Raw genomic sequence first — 21,333 nt, forward strand, 5'->3', positions numbered from 1 at the left:
AGTTGAAATATATTTACTGTGAGCTTAATACTTTTAGATTAATATTCTAATACTAAAAGAGGCTAAATAATATTGCTATATCTTATTTCCAGAATCTAAGGCTGTGGTTGGATTGGATACTAACATTCTCTGTACTTTCTACAATATCCTAATAACATTTCGTATCAACTTTATTACTTTAGAACCCAGAAGAGTGTTTTATTTTACCTGTTTATCATTGGTTGAGAAGTTGCTCAGGAAAGATTCTTTTTCCAGTAAGATTAACCTATGGCAGTTCTTGAGAAAGGTGGGGCTGAGAACAAACTGCCTCATAATAGTAACAGAGTTGGAAGGGACCTTGGAGATCATCTAGTCCAAACCACTGCTCACATAGGAGACCTATACTAGGGATTTGAACCGCCGAACTGCTGACCTTTCTGATCGACAAGCTCAGGGTCTTAGCCACTGAGCCACCTAGCCAGGCTGGTTTAGAAGATTGTAGGAAATTTATTTATTTTATTTATTTATTTATTTATTATTCATATTTGTATACCGCCCTATCTCCCGAAGGACTCAGGGCGGTTCACAGGCAAATAAAACATTCATATACACATTAAAATAACCATTAAAAAACTTATTCTAATGCCAAATTTTAAAATATAAATATAAATATTAAAACCCATTTAAAACCCCAATAAATTTAAAATCTAGGCCAGTCCTGCACAGATGAATAAATGTGTCTTGAGCTCGCGACGGAAGGTTTGGAGGTCCGGAAGTTGACGGAGTCCTGGGGGGAGTTCGTTCCAGAGGGTGGGAGCCCCCACAGAGAAGGCCCTTCCCCTGGGCGTCGCCAGACAGCACTGCCTAGCTGACGGCACCCTGAGGAGTCCCTCTCTGTGAGAGCGCACGGGTCGGTGAGAGGTATTAGGTAGCAGTAGGCGGTCCCGTAGATAACCCGGCCCTATGCCATGGAGTGCTTTGAAGTATGTATGTAACAGTATGTAAGAAAGACCTTGAGAGACAGGCAAAGAAATTCTGCCTTGGGAATGGTCAGATAAGCGGGGTCATAGATTGGTAGAGAAAGAGCCTCAGAAAGGACCCTCCTTAACTTCTCAGACTATAAAGGAGACAGCGAGAGGTTGGCATTTTCAGACTTGATTCTGTTAAGTTAGCCCTACAATAAAATAAAATCAGCTCTTCTGGTCGTGTATCCTGTCTGGCCTATCTGGGAAGACCGACAATGGAATTATCTGTAGTAGATCGACTAAAGCTATTAAGTTTATTCAGAACAAAATAATATCTCTAAGAATCTTATTATTACTGAGCCAATTTACATGAGATTGAAATTCTATAAAGGCCAGCTGGTTCTTTTTATGGCAGATTCAATACAGCAATTGAATTGAACAAACGGTATTGCTTTAAGATTGTTAGACACAGGGGCATATATATGTATACGTGTGTGTGTGTTGTGAAATGTTTTATGCATCCCATTCATCTTCTTACCGGTACAGATCATTATCTGCTAAATATGAATTTAACGAGATCTGCACTTCCATATGGTTTCTCAAATTGTAAAACATATCAATATTGAGAAACAGAAGAAAAGTCTCATAATTTATAGGTTTTCAAAATAAGAACATTACACAACTTACCATTGCACCAGCTACCCAAAATATAAATGGGAATCTATATACAGATTTTTGGGTAGCTTCCTTAATAGATTGTGAGTATGCTGAAGCCACATTGTATCTCGATTATAATAAAATATTCTGTTTTATTTTGGTCATATTCCACCTCAATCACATCCAGTTCTGGGCAGCAGCCTTCAGGGAAAATGTAACAGGTTTACAGAGGGATATTGAGGAGGATTAGGTGACTGAAAACTAAGTTGCATTAAGAAAGATTGAAGGGCATGTTGAGAAGAAAAGATTGAGAGGGAATTTCAACTCACTGATAACATTCTTCAAATATCTGAAAAGGTGTCACATTTAGAAGGTCAAGATCCATTCTCTGTCATTTCTTCCAGGGCACTGGACACAGAATGAATTTAAATTGTGGGAAAGCAAATAGAATTCAATGTTAGAAGAATCTTGATTAAGTATGTGCAATTCAACAGTGAAACTGAATATCAAGAAAAGTAATATCTAGACATCTTTATGTGAGAGCTAGACCATCGTTTATCAGGGATGCTTTAATTTAGCTTTCGGACCAGGTTAGGACTTTGTGGTCTAAATTGTGCTGTCCAACTCTAAGTGATATGATGAACAATAAGTTCGTCTGAAAGTTATTTGAAAATATACCTAAGTAAATGCTTCAAGAATAAGAAATAAAGGAAGAACTCAATGAAGGGATTCTGATTGTGACAAAATAGCAACCGAAGTCTGTCTTTATTTGTAACTGAAAGGCTGAAGGTTATAAGAACATTGGTTCTGGGTTATAGAAACTTTCATTGAAAAATATTTTTGGAAAAATGTGCAATAAATGTGAAAGAACTAGTTTTAGAACCTATCTGAATAGAATACAGTTTAATGTCAGGCTTCAGAAAGCTAGGCAAGAGCAAGAAAGCAAGACTATATGGATTTCAGTAAGATATTTTTGATACCAGTCTGAAGTAAATACAGACTCTTGGAAGTTGTAATCGGAAAGCCCCAGCTCATTTATAATGAATTAATTTTATTTATTTACACAATTTAAAACCATTTTACTGCAAAGGGACTCTGGATTGCTTATATTAAAAATAAATAGAACACAGAATAACAGAGTTGAAAAAGACCTTGGAGGTCTTCTAGTCTTCTAGTCAGTGGTGGGATTCAGCCAGTTCGCACCACTTCGGGAGAACCGGTTGTTAACATCCTGAGCAGTTTGGCAAACTGGTTATTGGAAGAAATCATTAGGGCAGAGAACCGGTTGTTAAATTACTTGAATCCCACCACTGCTTCTAGTCCAACCACCTGATCAAGCAGGAGACTCTATGCCATTCTGGACAATTGGGTATCCAATCTCTTCTTACAATTAAATAAACTAATGAGAAAAATCCCATGCATCTGAACAAACCCATTCCCTCAAAAGGGATGTACAAGTAATTCTCAATTTGTGATTACAATTAGGATTCAGATTTTGGTTGCTAAGCAATGTCATTAAGTGAGTCTTCACATGCCTGCACCCAATTTTGCAACCACTTTTATCATGATTGAAAGTGAATTACTGCAATTGTTAAGTGAATCACATGGTCATTCAGCAAATCCAGCTTCCCCAATTGACTTTGCTTGTCTGAAGCCACCTGGGAAGATCACAAATCATGATCACATGATCACAAAACACAATCATAAATATCAGTCAGTTGCCCAGTATCTGAATTGTGATCATGTGTCCACAGGAGCGGTGAGGCAATTGGAATTTGGAGGATGTCATAAGTCATTTTTTGCCAAGGTCATCGTAACTTTGAACCAACATTAAATGAATGGTTATAAGTTGTAACCTGTATAGCCAATAGGGCTCCACAAATACTTGCTCAAATTCTGGGAGAATAATTAAATTTTTAAAGACTTCTGGAATGTTATTAGGTTGGGAATAACATTGGGTTTCTTTGAGTACTTTCCAAAGTCTCTTTCAAGATTTCTTTCCACATGGGCTATGTTGTAATTGTAAATTAACATGCTTGATACTATCTCTTCAATTTCCTTCTCAACCTTGATGTTAAATGTACTACAGTATCTTCTCTGAACATTCAGTGCATCTTGACATTTAATGTACTGTATTTAAAAAGATGAATTCTGTGTTGGGTTTATTATAATGAGCATAAAGCACACCTTGTACCTGTAGGCAAATTAGAATGTACTAAAAAGTACATTCTAGTGACTGAAGGCAAATTAAAATGTATTAAGATTTGTACAGATTTGAATATACTAGAATAAAGAACTTGTTTTAGCAACAAAGTACTAAGTGTACTTAGTTTATAAATTATTGTGAATCTGAAATAATTTAAAGAAAAAAAATGACATGAAAAAATAAAATAAGGAGGTCACCAAGTCCAAATTTCTGGTTTTGAACAGCGGTACATGAGGTTATCTGATTATGCTAACCTTATTAACATTATCCTATTATGTTAATTGTATTGGTTATTTAAAAAAAACCTCTATGATTCAGCATTGTATATCATCATTAGAAATCAGATGCAGACAAAGCACCATTTGTAAAGTTTTTGGCCAACAATGATTATTGGATGTTGCAAGCAACTAAGCCAAGCTCCACCTTAGAGAATGAATCTTATATATTATTTAGAGCAAAACATGTAGCATATTTTGGAGTGAAACTATATGCAATAAATTCTAGTAACAATCAATATTAATGTACATTGCTATAGATGTCACTGAGAGGTCTGATGCGATGTAAATAAGAATTCATACATATGTTTCCATTGATTTCAATGGGATTAACTCTCTGATAAATTCATGTAAACTTCCAACCACAATGTCTGAGTTCAGCTATGTGGTAGTCTAGACATTAGTGTGACTGTGTATTTAAAAGTCACAAATTATACAGGATAAACTAATAATTGGAATAGTAGCAGTATCAGTAATACATTAATAGAGATTAAAAAGATTTGAATCAGTGAGTCTGAGCTTACAGACTCAGAAATTATAAGTGATTATATATGTTTGCATTTATCTATCAAAGGGATATTTAACTTAGCCTAAACCTGAAGCGCAGTAAGGAAAAAAAAATAGTAAGAATCAATTTTATGAATATTTCCTTTAGTCTTCATGAAGTCTTCCATGATATGAAAATGGCGGCCGACTTAAGTTACAAGCTGAAAAAGTTACAATTATTCTAATGTTCTTTGCAATCATTACATGTTCCTCAAATTTAGTTAGAAGAATATTGATGGATGGGTAGCTCTGGTTTAACAACTGCAATTGGGACTAGTGACTCAGTTGATAAGGGGTTGCTAGGTGGAAAAATTGCATGACTTTGCTTACAATTTTACTTCAGCTTTTCCTTGCTTTAGAGGTTACCTTAAGATTTGTGGACTTCAATTCCTAGAAATCCCCAGCTAGCCATGAATTGAACTCCACAAGTCTTAAGGTGGCTCAGGTTAGGCACCCCTGCTTTACAGCCTCAGAAGGATATGACTCCAAAGCCAGGTGAACTCAAGCGGCAGAGAAGATTTCTGGAACTCAACTCGGGAAGCTGGGTAAAAAAAAAAAAAGGCAAATCTTATTGCCTTTTTTCTCCACTCCCTTGTCCTTTGGAATGCTCATCCCAGCACTAGGATAATGATCAAGCAGAGAACCGATGTTTATATTTACATTCACTGGAGAGGAAGGGGATACAAGAGAAGAAGCAGGCACACAATGGGGAACACACATCAAAAGGAATATGTTAGCACCAGCTGTTTGCCTACTGCATTTGTGAGCCACAGTGACTTAAGAGGCAAACAAAAGCCTTTACTAGGAAACTGATTAGGGTCTTGTCAATTTCAGGCAGTGGGTGCCAACTGGAGAGAGGTTTCTGATCAGCTAATTAAGGTCACAGAGCTGAGTTTAGCACTTTTTGAGGCACCCTGACTGGTACAGAAAAGCAGCTCAGGAAAAAAGATTTTTGTCTATCTGAGGAAGAGAAAAGGGGAAAAAATTGATCAGGCATAAGACTGCTGCACCCATGACAAAGAGAGTTGAATATTATAAATTCAGTTACTTTTTCATTTCCATGGTAACTGCAAACAAATGATTTTCAAGACAGTTGGTAAATGAGAGCTGCTACCTGTAATCCAGACTGTCATGAAAGGCAATGCCCTAAGGCTATATAGGAGGACTAAGATATATGAAAACTCTTTCGGAGTCCTCTAGATGCTCTATCCTTTCTGTCTAGATTTGGCTATGAGAGATAAATGTTATAAAACACTCTATGATAATCATGATATTCTGAGTAAAAAAACAATTTGGTAACTGAGGTTCTGTTTTCAAGCCCTGCCTTTTTACATGTGCGGGAGAATAGGACAGTAATTGTACAATGCATACATTTGCACATGTCATCAGAAGTCAAGAATGATTCTAAGATTATTTAATATTCTGCCTATACATGCACACAAGCAAACATTTGCAAATGTAGTCACCAGAAGTCAATAATGATACAAAGACTTTAATATTCTGCCTGTATTTTGTACAATTCCAGGCAGCATATCTAAAGTGTATTTTCCTCACAACAATTATATGAGGTGGGTTGAACTGAGAGAGTAAATACCCCAAACTCACCCCACCAGCTTATGTGCCAAACATGATTAAAGCTCATATTCAATGGTTTCTAGTCCAACCCCTTAACCACAACTACAAATTGGCTCCAATATTATTGTGTGTATGATTCTACTCCTCTAAACACAGAAACTGGGTGGATAATTTTGGCTAGTTGAATTTGAAAAATATGTATCAACCAACCCATGCTGGATCATTGTGGTAAGCCATAACTTCACAAAAGTGTTTGTGTGTGTGTATTCTGTCTCCATATATGTTGATTGATTGGTGCCATCAAGTTGTTTTTGAGTCTTAGCAACCACATAACAGATTTTCCTTGATGATGATTTGTCCCTAACCATGTCTTCTAGGTCTTTAAATGGTGCATCCATCACTGTGAGTATCTACTATGCAGCTGGTTGTCATCTCTATCTCAAACATTAGAGAAGGTAGGTCAGAACATGTCTGAAGTAGCTCTTATTTCTTTATATTCTTTCTGAGTTATTTTATATTGCTTAAGAGATGAAAGGGAGAGGGGAGCTGGCTGAGGAATAAATCAAATTGTTGTTTTTTTTTGTCTTCTTAGGTCACAGCTTGAAAAAAGTAAGAGGATATTATGTAAAAATTTAATAAATAAATAAATAAAATAAATGTCTCTGGAACTCCACTGTAGAATATTTCTCAGATAATCTCTCTAGATGTTGAAACATGTCTTATTACGTTACTGTTAAAAGAAGTGGTTTGTATAATCCTAATAACCATGGATGAAAAGATAATAATTTGTTTTAGTGAGTGATCTGTTCTTCTTATGGTCTCAGGAATTCCTAAGACCTTTGATGTGGTTGAAAGGATTCAATTGAAACAATTGAAGTGACTTTAACTCAGAACACTATTGTCCTGTTCAAAGATCAGCATCCTTTGAGAAGAGAGACTGATACAGTGCTCTGGTCAAGGGTAAGACAAATACACTCATTCTCAAATGTCTTCATGCCTCCCTTTATAGTCTTATTTAGAACAGATGCAGAACAATTTGCCTAGCAGCCCAAATTAAGACTATTATTTGCAGAATCGTGATGTGTTTTTTCTTCAGAGTGCTGAGGCCTGAAAAACCTATTATGTAGAAGGAAATGGGAAGGCTATGTTGATAAGAAGCTAATGGTATCTTAGACAGAATGATGAAGGGCTGGGAAAAGTTGAATTGTTGACCAGAGTAGCTTTCAAACAAGAGGATTAGGGTATTTGAAGCTGATGTTAAGACTTTCTGTTGCATATTGGTGCATATGTCACAGGATAAGCCATAGCCATAAATGAAAAGAGAAACTCATTCTATAATCATGATCTAGCAATACCATAAGGATGGATAATATATGGTTTTCCAGATCTTGGAGAATTCCAACTTGCCTGAATCAGACAGAATAGTTAGGAGTCAGGAATATGGGAGTTGTTTATCCTACATCTGGAGGATCATTAACTGGAGGGTGTAGGACAGAGGTGTGTTTCAGCAGGTTCTGACCAGTTCTGGAGAACTGGTAGCAGAAATTTTGAGTAGTTCAGAGAACTGGTAGTAAAAATTCTGACTGGCCCCGCTCCCATCTATTCTCTGCCTCCCAAGTCCCAGCTGATTGGGAGGAAAGGGGATTTTGCAGTAACCTTCCCTTGGATTGGGGAGGGAATGGAGTTTTTACAGTATCCTTCCCCTGCCACGCCCACGTAGCCACCCCCACCAAGCCACGCCCACAGAACTGGTAGTAAAAAAATTTGAAATCCACCACTGGTGTAGGAAGTTACCATCAACAGTTTCCTTTACAGTTTGTGAATTTGGAATCACAGACTGAATGCTTTATTTTCTTCAGGAACAGAAGGAAGGTTTGAAAGGGGCGTACTTATTTTGCCTAGCTGAAATGCAATTAAACTGCTGTCATCTAAGTACAAGATGCAATCAAACTACTGTCATCTAACAAATTTACGTTCTTTTCTTTTTTATCGACCATGACCTGACAATCTCTTTTTTTCTTGTAAGTCCCCATGACATTGCCTTCATTTGCTATCCAGTCTGAATCTGCGACAACTTTCAATGGAGCTTAGCTATATCAGTATTAAAGTATTGTTTCTCTCTTATTCCTGTGCATATGTTTCGACGTGCAGAACTAGCTTGAACATAGTTTTAAATCGGGGTTTTGAAATAGGGATTTTAAACGGGGTTTTAATTGTATTTAAATTTTTTTAGGCCATTAATCGAATCAGTTTTTTTATATTGTTTTTAATTTGTATTATATGTATTTTGTTTTTACTGGCTGTGAACCGCCCTGAGTCCTTCGGGAGAAGGGCGGTATACAAATATAATAAATAAATAAATAAATAAATAAATAAATAAATAAATAAATAAATAAATAAATAAATAAATAAATAAATAAATAAATAAATAAATGTTATCATGGATGTAATCTGACAAATTCAATTATCATTCTTTTGGCAGTTTGCTCAGCTGATCTCCAAAGATGGGATTGACCCATGTCCTATTTTAGGACCCCCTTAAGACTGGTACGGTCAAACCTCCTCCACTCTGGTCCCTGGCATGGTTCTCTAAGACATTTTACTTTGGACAGCAGAAGAGTCTGCTTCCTTCCGACTTCTATTTCTGCCAGGCTTCTGAGCTGATGTAGCATGGCAACCTGGCTTTGAAAGAAAGATGAGAGTAACAGCTGAGGATGGAAGAGTGGAGGAACTGCAAAATATAGTAGAAAGGACACTGACATTTACAGACCCATCACCCTGTCAGCAATTTGGCAGCTATTCTAGAACTTGGATTTTTTAAACTTTTCTGTGCTATAGGTGGGAGGCTCCCTTCTGTTGCAATATGCAACACTTCCACTGCTCCCTCCCCCACTCCACAGAATACACTGGTAAGGTATTAAGAGACAGATAAGAAGTGCTGAGAGAAGTTTTATGGTGCAGTGGGAGGGGGCAACCAGATTGTTCAGTATTTCACTTGGAGACTTTCTCCAATTACAGTTTAGTCCAGGGGTGCTATTCAGCAGGTTCTGACAGGTTTTGGAGAATGGGTAGTGGAAATTTTGAGTAGTTCAGAGAACCGACAAATACCACCTCTGGCTGGCCTCAGAGTGGGGTAGGAATTGAGATTTTGCAATATCCTTCCCCTGGAGTGGGGTGGGAATTGAGATTTTGCTGTATCCTTTCCCCTGCCATACCCACCAAGCCACGCCCACAGAACCAGTAGTAAAAAAATTTGAATTCCAGCACTGATTTAGTGCCTTCTACTTTATGCTGGCTGACATAGTGAATTGGGTGATGCTATAAAAGTCTCCTTTCATCTATATTGTAGAGCTCTCCCCTATCCACATGCACCCGTCAGCCAAGATATAGACCAGGTTTTAAAATTTTGAATTTCTGCTTCAGACTTGAGAAGTGGGAACTGTAGTTAAAGATCAAGAGACTGCACGTATGTGGCTTTCTTTTTATCAAAACCTGAGTTGATCTAGCAAAGTATTATGCAAATTAGCCACTTTGAAGTAAGAACATGTCTCAGAGTCTGTTCTAGTTCAGTCTTTCCAAATTGAGAAGTCTTTTTATTAAAAAAATAATCCATGCCTAACAACCTAATACCAAATACGTTTTGATTTTGCTATGATTTAGCTTATAGAGTATCAGAAAGTCTTGCTGATTTCCTAGTTACAGGTTAACCCACCTATTTTTTAATAGGTCAGGTAGTGGGAAGTAGACTACAAATTCAGAATGCTTCATCAAGTTTATCAACTAGGATTTACTGAACTGATATTCCTCCCCCTTAAGACCGTCATATATTGCAGATGAGCACAGCCATGTTGGAAAACGGAAATTTCTCATTTCAAGTAAAACAAAACCTGAGTACTTTATACATGTCTAAGTCAGATGGCTGTATCATTTGTAAATATCACATAATGCATAGCAAAGTAGTGAGAGCATTCAAGGACTGGATGAAGATCAGAGCACACAAGATTTGGGGTCAGTGAGGCCCTAGTAGTAACCAGGCTTGAGTAATGTCTCTGGCTCTCACAACACTTATCTATCAGGATCAAAGTGATCTGAATCAACAACCTTGGTCAGGATCCCATTGTTGTGCCACAAATAACTGAATTGAGCAACATTAAATAGGTAAATAAGACATCATTATTGTATAGCAAAACTCCATCTGCTGATGCAGTTGTATTTTGAAGTTAGGGAGAAAGATGGACAATAATTTCTCATATCCACCTCATAATAACCAAGTACTAAGAGGAGTGAGAAAATAAACATAGTCCGATATGTAGCCCATAGTTAAAGAGCAAGCAAACAAGCTGTACAATTTTTTTTTCTGTTAGCAAAGATCCGGTACTTAAATTTTGTCCTCTGTTCAGAGATTTATGTAAGAAAGCTCTCATTAATCAGGGCAAAGTGTCAACAGTGCATTAAGAGTTTAAAGAATAAACTGTAGCATATGCGGGAATTATGATAGGACTCTGTACAGTATAACTGTAAGCATGAAGTTGTAAGTATGACATATTTTCATGGTAAATTTAAGAAAGAATTAAATCTGAACTGTATTCAGATGGTGTTCAATGATTTAACCTCCACTTGGAAAAAAATGGCAATATATAAAACTCATGCTATATATAGCTAACATGATTTGGAGTCTACATGATTATCATCAACCTTGCTTTAATGTATTAGTATAAGCTGGGTTTTTTTCAGTGATTTGGCAAACAGAGATCTATAAAGAAAGAGAGACTGCAGGATTTGATTAGCCAACTGCGGATGAGTGAAGGTTAACATAACAACCAGTACAGGTTGGAGACCAAAAGGTTACACTACTTTCACTAGAAGTTTCACTAAGGAACAGCACATTGAAAACCAAATAACTTACACAATTCCATATGTTCTTGACTTAAAATTGTAATACAGCCCAAGGGATAAATCTTTGGGATTGACTGTGGAAAGTCAGGGTTCACAGTACAGACTGAATAGCTTTGAGCAGATTGATATGTTTTGAGTACCTTCTCTTTCTCACAGTGAATGAATGTCTTAGGCATTTGCAGCAGAAATGCATAAATTCCAAGGAATGCTTTGTGCTACCTGGCTGATAAGAAAACCTGGGATTTGGGATAGTTTAATTTCCCATAAGGAAATGTTCCCTTAGAAGGAAGAAGGATTATTGGGTTGGCACTGATGGAGGATTCATAAAACACAAGAGAGAGATAAGAAAGGAGCAAAAAATTGGAATAAAAATGTGTATATGGCTAGCAAATAAACTGGCTTTTTGCAAAGCTTTAAAAAACTTGACTATGTACCCAGGTCAGGGGCTCGGAATATGTGAAGGGCTCTGTTACTTGGCTTTAAGGTAAAGGTAAAGGTTTCCCTGCACATACGTGCCAGTCATTGCCGACTCTAGGGAGCTGTGCTCATCTCCGTTTCAAAGCCGAAGAGCCAGCGCTGTCCGAAGACGTGTCCGTGGTCATGTGGCCGGCATGACTCAATGCCAAAGGCGCACGGAACGCTGTTACCTTCCCACCAAAGGTAGTCCCTATTTTTTCTACTTGCATTTTTACGTGCTTTCGAAACTGCTAGGTTGGCAGAAGCTGGGACAAGTAACGGGAGCTCATCCCGTTACACGGCAGCATTAGGGATTCGAACCGCTGAGCTGCCGACCTTTCGATTGACAAGCTCACCGTCCTAGCCCCTGAGCTACTATCACTTAATTAATAGTGATTACTATCACTCACTGCTGCTGTTTTGTGGGTGTTTTTATTATTTTGATATCTTTTACATTGTTTTAGAATTGTAAACTATCCAGCATCACTTGATTGGGTGGGGTATAGAAACTAAGTATATTGTATTTATGTCCTTATTTTATTTATTTATTCAGACAGCTCTAGCTTTGAAGCTTTATGGTTTAATTAAGAAAAATATGGACTGGTAAACTCAATTTGGGTTGGACCAGGTTTTCATTGCTGAAGACTTGTTAGTTTCAGGGCAAATCCAGGTAAGAATCCTGAAGACCCCACAGCAGAAGATGCATTAAGACAAAGTCTCTGTTGCATAAATAATCTCCAGGGATTAAAGAGAATTGAAGATCAAAGGTTTACCAACCAAAGAAAAGCCAGCTGACAGTCTGAGTCACAGAGGAAAAATTGCCATCAGCATCTCTAAACTCTTCCTAAACTCTAAATTAGCAATTAGATAGAATATACTGTAGAAACAGACAAAGCCATCCTCACAATGCATATATATTCAAGTGGAAAGTACTTATATGAAATTAGGTAGAGGGAAAATTTCACTTCCTCTGCAATTTTGAAATTCAAGTGGTTATGCTCATCTAAAAATGGGAAGAAGAAGAAGGGTTGTCATTCTAACTATAAATAACTTGCTAACTCTGCTACAGAATGTAACTTGGGAAACAAAGTAAGTGTGGAACTAAAACTATTTGTTTGATTGCTTGCTTGCTTGTGTATCTGACTAAATAAATAAAAGGGGGGAAATTCTGAAATATTATTTTGTTCTGAGTTACTATCAAATTCCGTGACCCTACTGAAAGCTTCAATTAGAGTAAACATTTACTATTTTTGTAAAAGAGGATGAAATTAAAAACCCATATGAAGTCAACATTAGTGTTTGATAATAAATGTTTAGATTTAGCCAGAAGGTGTGTTATAAAGCCTACTTTTGATACTTGGATTTATTTATCTAACAATACTTAGAGAAGAGAATTGTTGTAACTCAGGATTAACCTCTGGGATTCTTGGTGCACTTTGAGCTGGGTTGATTTCTTGCAAATGTTTCATTACCAAACTAGGTAATATTGTAAGTGAACTTTTGGTAATTGAGTCTCCGAAGTCATTTGTTTTTGGAGACTGCTTGTATTTCTTTTTCTTATTGCTCTGCAGGTGCAAAACAATGGCCTTATTAGTGTGACTCCCTCTTTGCTGGGGAGAAAGATGACACAGGTATGTATACTGAGTTTTTGTGAGGAATGTCAGCCATCATACAAAGTTGCTCAGATCTGCTGGGAGCTAGAATCCTACCGGATGAATCCATGTGAGTTAACCGAGACATTGTCTTGTCCTGTTATTTGGAAGCCTGTAGCTCCTGAAAGAGTGGACAACGTATTTCAGATTGCTAACCTGGCCATTTGTTCTATAGATCTCACTAGGTCAATTAAGGTTGCCCAGAAGATGATATATGGTGAATGCATCCTTGAATAAAGGAATGATTGCATCTTCCCTGAAGGAGGCAGTGGTGTGGCCCCTCTTTTTGAAATCATTGCGGGACCCAACGGTTTCATGTAGTCTCCAACTTTTCTGGCTGTTGTGACTTATTTTCAGTGAATCCAAGATCTATTTGCTACCAGCAAAAAAGAAATTAGAAAACCACCTTTTCTCTTATCAGATGCATAGCCATTTACTTGAAGAATATACATGTTCATTTTTTTCATGATGGAATTGGTACAATAATAATCTGCAGTGCACAGTTTTAGAAAGAAATTAATTGTGACAACTGAGTCAGAAGTCCACAAGTCAGTTCATACAAGATTGCTAGGCAAAAGAATAATTAGATTCAATCCATTACAAATCAAAAGTAATAACAGTTGCAAATGGAATAGGCAAATGCTGTGAAGTCCAGATTTTTAAGTGCAAGGTACAAAGCTGTGAAACTAAGGATTATAAAGAGGGGTGGCTTTTTTTTTACATCACTGGTGCTTTTTATTGTCCTTTTTCTATCCAAGGGCTCAGGACACACAGAATCAAATTAAGAGTCACAACCTTCACTTTCTGACCTAAAATCTCTACTCACATATACACATACCCATTCATATAGCCCAAGGCTTAGTATCTCGACATGATTTGTGTTCTATAAGAATCAGAGCAGGACATCTTCTAAGTGGAATATCTAATTCCCTGTGATAACAAAAGACTACAGTTCCCATTTACTTTTATAAATGTATAGTTTTGTTTGCTTGAACACACGACACAAGGGGCATATATGTATAGGAACTACCCAATCAATGCCTATGATGGTTACATAGTCACATTGATTGTGGAGATTGTCAAAACTGTTTTCTAACAACTGGATTAACCAGCCATGTAAGCTCTTAAATTGTTTCAGGCAAAGGAGCCTATCTCAGACTTATGGCTGGTACTCATTAGCACTTTCCCATTAGCAACTTTCAAACAGAGTATTACTCCCACGGAGCTCACTTTATTATCTCATCTACCAATGTATTTCAGCTTACTGCTTCTCCACAAGAGGGCCATTATCCCTTGGAAGATTTAGAGATTGAGATGTTGGGGCACAAGTAAAGATGAAAGGGGTAAACTTTACTTCAATCCTTTGCTAGTGCCTGAATCCCTCAGTAAGGGAGCTCCTAAAGGCCATCTTCTTGTTCTCCATCTTGCACCTGTCTCAGGCCTGAGGCGGTCACAACAAATGAGAACAATATTGGATTAAAATGTAAAGAGTTCTAATTCCATTTCAATTGTATATGGTCATAAATCATTTATTTCTTTTGGGTTTTTTTTTAAATTAACACCCATAAGCTCTATAATGATGGAAAAGTAAATTAAATATTATTCTAAAATAATAAAACTATGTTCTAATTTTTTATTTTTATTTATTTATATCCTATTGGCTTTTTTTCACAAAGAATTCAAGGCAGTGAACATATCCGGTATAGCTTTTTCCTCCCATTTTTCCCACATCAACCCTGTGAGGTAGGCTGGCCTGAGACAGAGTCAGCCAAGGTTATCCAGGTGGCTTTCATGGTTAAGGTAGGTTTAGAACTCACAATCTCCCATTTTCTAACCTGGTGCCTTAACCACTAGACCAAACTGGCTCTCCTAATATTTTTAATACATTTAAGTAATACTTCATACAATTAATATTGTAATATTAATTACAATATCCATATTAAAAGAATTCCTAATTTATATACAGTATTGACCCATCAAATATGCTCAGCTGTTAACAAAACTTTACTAGGTTGACTTGGAACTAGCACAAAAACAGAACTATCTTATAAAAGGCACTGCTATCTCCAAGACATAATACAGAGGGTGGGGAAAATGGGGATCAAAATGCATGTCTGGAAATAAGGTCCTCCATCTGTCTTGTTTTAAAAGCATCAGCAAACAAGTGTCATGAAGTTGTTAGTCAGGTTTGACTTAATTATAAGTGGTAAGTCATTCAATTACTTTTAACACCTGCAGATTTATCTGGTAACTAAGACATTCCCTACCCTGAAGAGCTGGTTGCTTTAATTGAAGACTGAAATGAAATAAACAGGAGTGGAAAAGCAGAAGGCATTGCGCCTCGTTCATATTCCAAATGGCGTAGGTTGGTAGGCAGCTTTGCAAATGGGGATTAAGAGCTTTCATAAACACATGAAAATCTATTTCAGTTGCAATGATCAGGTGAGAAGACCCGTGAAGTAATTCATAACAGACTGTTGTAAAGTACTATGAAAGAATAAGAAAAATGGTTGCTGTTTGATTTCCTTTGCCGAGTAGAATAGTTCTTGATTTAATACAACCGTTTGTTTCGTGATCATAGGGACATAAAGCAGCACTGAAAAAAGTGACTTATGACCATTTAATGTAGAATAGAATAACAGAGTTGGGAGGGACCTTGGAGGTCTTCTAGTCCAACCCCTTGTTTAGGCAGGAAACCCTACACCACTTCAGACAAATGGTTATCCACCATCTTCTTAAAAATTTCCAGTGTTGGAACATTCGCAACTTCTGGAGGCAAGTTGCTCCACTGATTAATTGTTCTGTTAGGAAATTTCTCCTTAGTTCTAAGTTGCTTCTCTCCTTGATTAGTTTCCACCCATTGCTCCTTATTTACCCTCATTTTTCACACAACATGGAGATAGCATCTCCATGGTTGCAGGATCAAAACGTGGGCATTTGGCAACTAGCATGTATTTATGATAATTGCACTATCCTGGGGTCACATGATTCCTATTTGTAACTTTCCCCACTGGCTCTGACAAACAAAGTCAACAGGGGAACCCAGTTTCACTTAATGACTACATAATTCCCTTAACAACTGCAGTGATTCACTTAATAACTGTGAATTACAAGAAGGTTGTAAAATGAGGCACAACTCACTTAACAACTGCCTTGCATAGCAACATAATATTGGGGCTCAGTTGTAGTTGTAAGTTGAGGACTAGTAATTAAAACTGCAGGAGAAATTGTAGTGATTGTTTTAATAACCCTTCTGCTTCCTTCAGCATTTGGTTGATAGCAGCTTTTGATGAAAAAAATTCCCATTGCTTTTTAAGATGCTATGAACACTTGTCATCTTGAATGATTAGAAGTCAAATATGGTGATGAGCATCAACATACAACATCAAGAAATGTGAGAGTTATTCTGAAAATGTACATGTTGCAGATTCTATTGACTTCTGTCTTTGAGCGCTCCTCCCTCTTGCAATCCCCCTGAATATTTTTTTTCGAGGTCAGGAATAAGCAACCCACAGTCTCTGAGTCAGATCTGATCCCCAATAGCTTCACAGTTTGGACTTCCCAAATCATGAGATTGTACTTTTAAAATTCAACAACAAAATGGTAGCATGAGGTCAACATGAGGTACCAATACCATTCTATAAAGCCTTAGTAAGACTACACCTAGAATTCAGAATAGAACGGTTACAGGAATTGGGCATGGCTGGTCTAATGAAGAGAAGGATCAGGAGAGACATGACAGCAATGCTCCAATATTTGAGGGGCTGTCACAGAGAGGAGGGGTCAATCTATTTTTCCAAAGCACCTGAAGACCAGACACGGAATAATGGATGGAAACTGATCAAGGAGAGATTCAACAAAGAAATAAGGAGAAATGTTCTGACAGTGAGAACAATCAACCAATGGAACAACTTGCCTTCAGAAGTTTTTTTTTTATTAAAAAGTTTTACCACAATTTTAACAAATATTTACCCTCCTTCGCCCTCCCTCCCCCACCCTCTCCCTTCCCCCCCTTTCGCCCAACCCCTCCCCCGACTTCCCGGAGCAAATACAGGGTATAGCATTTAACACTCATAAGCTAAAATATGCTAATTATTCAAGAACTCCCATCCCTCCCCTAGAACCATAACTCCCTTATTTCATATAAAAGAAAAAAAAGAAAAAAGAAAAATACTGTATACAAATACAATTGTTACTTTCTACTCATTCATAAGCTATTTGATACTTTTTAGTCTGATATTTGTTTTGAATATATTCAATCCATCTTTTCCATTCCGCTATATATCTTTCTTGTGAATAGTCTTTCAAGTATGCTGAAATTTTTGCCATCTCCGCTAAGTTTGTTACTTTTAATGTCCACTCTTCAATAGTAGGCAAATGTTCCTTCTTCCAATATTGCGCCACCAACAGTCTGGCTGCTGATATTAAGTTTAAAATTAATTTAGTCTCTATTAATGCACAGTCCGTAGTTATACCCAATAAAAACAATTGTGGAGTGAAATTTATCTTCTTTTTCAAAATATTTTGCATAATCCACCAGATTTTTATCCAAAATGCTTTGATTTTTTTACAAGTCCACCATATATGATAATAAGTTGCATCATCACAATCACATCTCCAACATTTAGCTTGCAAATTTGGATACATACACGCCAATGTTTTTGGATCTAAATGCCATCTATAAAACATTTTATAAAAATTTTCTCTCAAGTTTTGGGCTTGCATAAATTTAACATTTCTAACCCATATTGTTTCCCAAGTTTCCATCATTATAGGTTGTTGAATATTTTGTGCCCATTTTATCATATAGTCCTTAACTAATTCCGTTTCTGAATCTATTTCTAACAACGCATTGTATAACCTTTTAATATGCGATTGACTTTGATCTCTAATTTGCTTTACCAAATTTTCCTCGTGTTGCATAATACCAATTTTTTTGTCTTCTCTCCATCTAGCTTGCAGCTGTCCATATTGAAACCAAGTATAGCTTATACTTTCTTCTCTCATTATATTTAGAGGTTTCAATTGTAGTTTACCCTCCTGCATAAAAAGGAGCTCTTTATAGGTAACCACCTCCTGTTTTTGTTCTATATTTATATTCTCTATCACATGCCTAGGGATTGCCCTTATGGGAATTTTATAGTTTAATTTGTATTTGTACCTTTTCCAAACCCGCAACAAAGCATTTCTAAGTACATGACTTTTAAAGATCCTGTCCACTTTTTTATCATATAATAAATAAGCATGCCAGCCATATAAAAGATCGTGACCTTCTATATTCAATATTCTTTCTTCTGTTAGGTTAAACCAACCACTAATTAATGACAGAACAGCTGCTTCATAGTATAGTCTTAAGTTAGGCATTTTAAGACCCACTCTTTCACGTGTATCCTGTATTGTTTTTAGCTTCAATCTCGGTTTCTTACCCATCCAAATGAATTTATTAATCCATTTCTGCCATTCCTGAAAATTGGCATCTTTTTTAAGTATAGGTATCATTTGAAACAGAAATAGAAACCTAGGCAAAATGTATTACTGCTATTTTTCCCAGCAATGATAGTTGTAATTTTATCCAATTCTCCATTTCCTTCTGCACTTTTTGCCATAACACCTCATAATTATTTTTATATAATTTCACGTTTGAGGCTGTAATATATACTCCTAAGTATTTAACCTTTTTCACTATTTCAAATCCCGTTACTCTTTCTAATTGCCTTCAGAAGTTGTGGGAGCTTCATGATTGGAAGCTTTCAAGAAAAGACTGGACTGCCATCTGTCAGAAATGGTATAGGGTTTCCTGCTTGAGCAGGATGACCTACAAGCCCCTTCCAACTCTGTTATTCTATTCTAAATTTGGGAAGGCTAAAGGCTTCCTATTTTCATACTCTTCTTTTATACCCTATTTTATACTCTTAAACTACTGTGCTAAAAGTAAAATAAAACTCAGATAACCTCCCCCGCCACAAGGTTTGGGGTTGTTTAAAAGTGGGAATGATAGCAATTTCCATCCTAGAGACAACTTTCTGCATGTCTCAGTCAAAGCTGAAGAAATGGTGTGAGGTGTGAGGTTAGAATGGGGTCCTCTTAATAGGGCAGATGTTCACATGTCCACATCACTACCAGCATTGGTGACAGGGGCTTACATCAGAATTTTGGCTAAGATTAAATGTAGTATTGCCTCTAAAGAAAATACTTATGCTACTATTCTTTTTGTTTTCCTTTCAGAAGAAAGCAGTTGAAAACATCTTCTGGTGGACCAGTTGCTCCATTCAGCTTCCCAAACAACTGATTGGCAGCGGATCGAGTACCCTGTTAATGTGGGAATTTTGGCTTGAGCAAACTCTCTCACTTCCCTGGGCCATTTACCCACCCCACCAATCAACTGTTTTGTTGACCTGATTTGAATGTGATTTGGTTGAATGCTCTTTGAAATTTCCAGGCTTGCTGGACCCTGTATCAAAACACCTGCTGAACAATTGATTGGTGGGATGGCTGAGCTACCCATTAAAACAGAGGCAGTAACTATGTGCTCATCTGTTAAAACATTGGCAGAATTTTCCATCATCCGGCAATTTTCAGAAATGGAGAAGTCAGCCTTTGCTTTCATGCAAGTCGCGCAACAAAAATCAGAACACCCCTATCTAGCAGCAAGCCAGGAACCGAGGCTGTCGGGAAAGGGTAGAGAAGGGCTGTGAGCATATCAAATTTTATGGAATAATTTTTTTTGCCAGTAACAGATGGATATCATTTCATGGGAGTCTTCAACGCCACCCAAATGTGTGTTGAAAAATGGCCGTATTTCTTCTGTGTTTTTCCAGGATAGAACCTTCAACCTGCCAGAAGCTCAGGAGCTCAGCTGCAGCTGATAACTATTGAAAAGTTGCCTATGATTGCTGCAGGTCTGTAGCCCATCAAAGTCTTTTCTAGGTCAAGACTTCCCTGACCTACTGGCTTGTCATCCATGACACCTTCCATAATTTTTCACTTGTAGGACATCAAACTGGAGAAGCTGGTTGATATATGAAAAGGTTACATTAGAAAATTTATCTGCTGAAAGGATCTGATACATATGCTATAAATTCAGTCACAGCACCAGCTGGTTAAAAGCCTATCTTCCTCAAAGCTAAGGAAGAAAAGCTTACAAATTAAATAAAAAGTCCTCTCCTTGATTAGTTTCCACCCATTGCTTCTTGTTCTACTCTCAGGTGCTTTGGAGAATAGTTTGACCCCCTCTTCTTTGTGGCAACCCCTGAGATATTGGAACACTGCTATTATGTCTCCCCTAGTCCTTCTTTTCATTAAACTAGACATACCCAGTTCCTGCAACCGTTCTTCATATGTTTTAGCCTCCAGTCCCCTAATCATCTTTGTTGCTCTTCTCTGCACTCTTTCTAGAGTCTCAACCCCTTTTTTACATTGTAAAAATGAATGTACATTTACATTCATTACAAAACTGAATGCAATATTCCAAGTGTGGCCTTACCAAGGCATTATAAAGTGGTATTAACACTTCACGTGATCTTGATTCTATCCCTCTGTTTATGCAGCCCAGAACTGTGTTAGCTTTTTTGGCAGCTGATGCACACTGCTGGCTCATATCTAAATGGTTGTCCACTAGGACTCCAAGATCCCTCTCACAGTTACTACTATTGAGCGAGGTACCATATATATGGTACCAGTGCATTTTGGGTTTTGTTTTTTTTTGGCCTAAATGTAGAACCTTACTTTTTTCACTGTTGAATTTCATTTTGTTAGATAGCGCCCAATGTTCAAGTCTGTCAAGATCCTTCTGTATCTTGAGCCTATCTTCTGGAGTGTTGGCTATTCCTGCCAGCTTGGTGTCATCTGCAAATTTGATGAGTTCCCCATCTATCCCCTAGTTATTATAATTCTATTTCTATATTAGGTGACCAGAAGCTATTGTATTTGGGTTTTGTAAGAGGAGAGCTATATTGGTCTCTGAGGTTGTTAGGGGTCTGTGATGACGCTGTTGGTATAAATGTGGGGGCAGAGTAAACAATAGCACCATTTCAGGCCCAACAATTGAACACATAATATTAGAAATGTCTTTACATGCTCTTCTCTAGTTTGATATGTGACCTTCTGCCAGGAATCCTTGTTTGAAT

General features: G+C 37.2%; 1 long non-coding RNA gene across 1 annotated transcript; it reads left to right on the forward strand.

Moving 5' to 3' along the window:
• The first annotated feature begins 14,884 nt into the window (after positions 1-14,884).
• Positions 14,885-20,792, forward strand: LOC131188784 (uncharacterized). Its single transcript, XR_009152842.1, has 3 exons — positions 14,885-15,007; positions 15,446-15,649; positions 19,433-20,792. It is a non-coding gene; the product is annotated as an uncharacterized LOC131188784 (long non-coding RNA).
• The last annotated feature ends 541 nt before the right edge of the window (positions 20,793-21,333 follow it).

Source organism: Ahaetulla prasina, chromosome 1 (genome assembly GCF_028640845.1).
Source record: "Ahaetulla prasina isolate Xishuangbanna chromosome 1, ASM2864084v1, whole genome shotgun sequence".
NCBI classification, from domain to species: domain Eukaryota; kingdom Metazoa; phylum Chordata; class Lepidosauria; order Squamata; family Colubridae; genus Ahaetulla; species Ahaetulla prasina.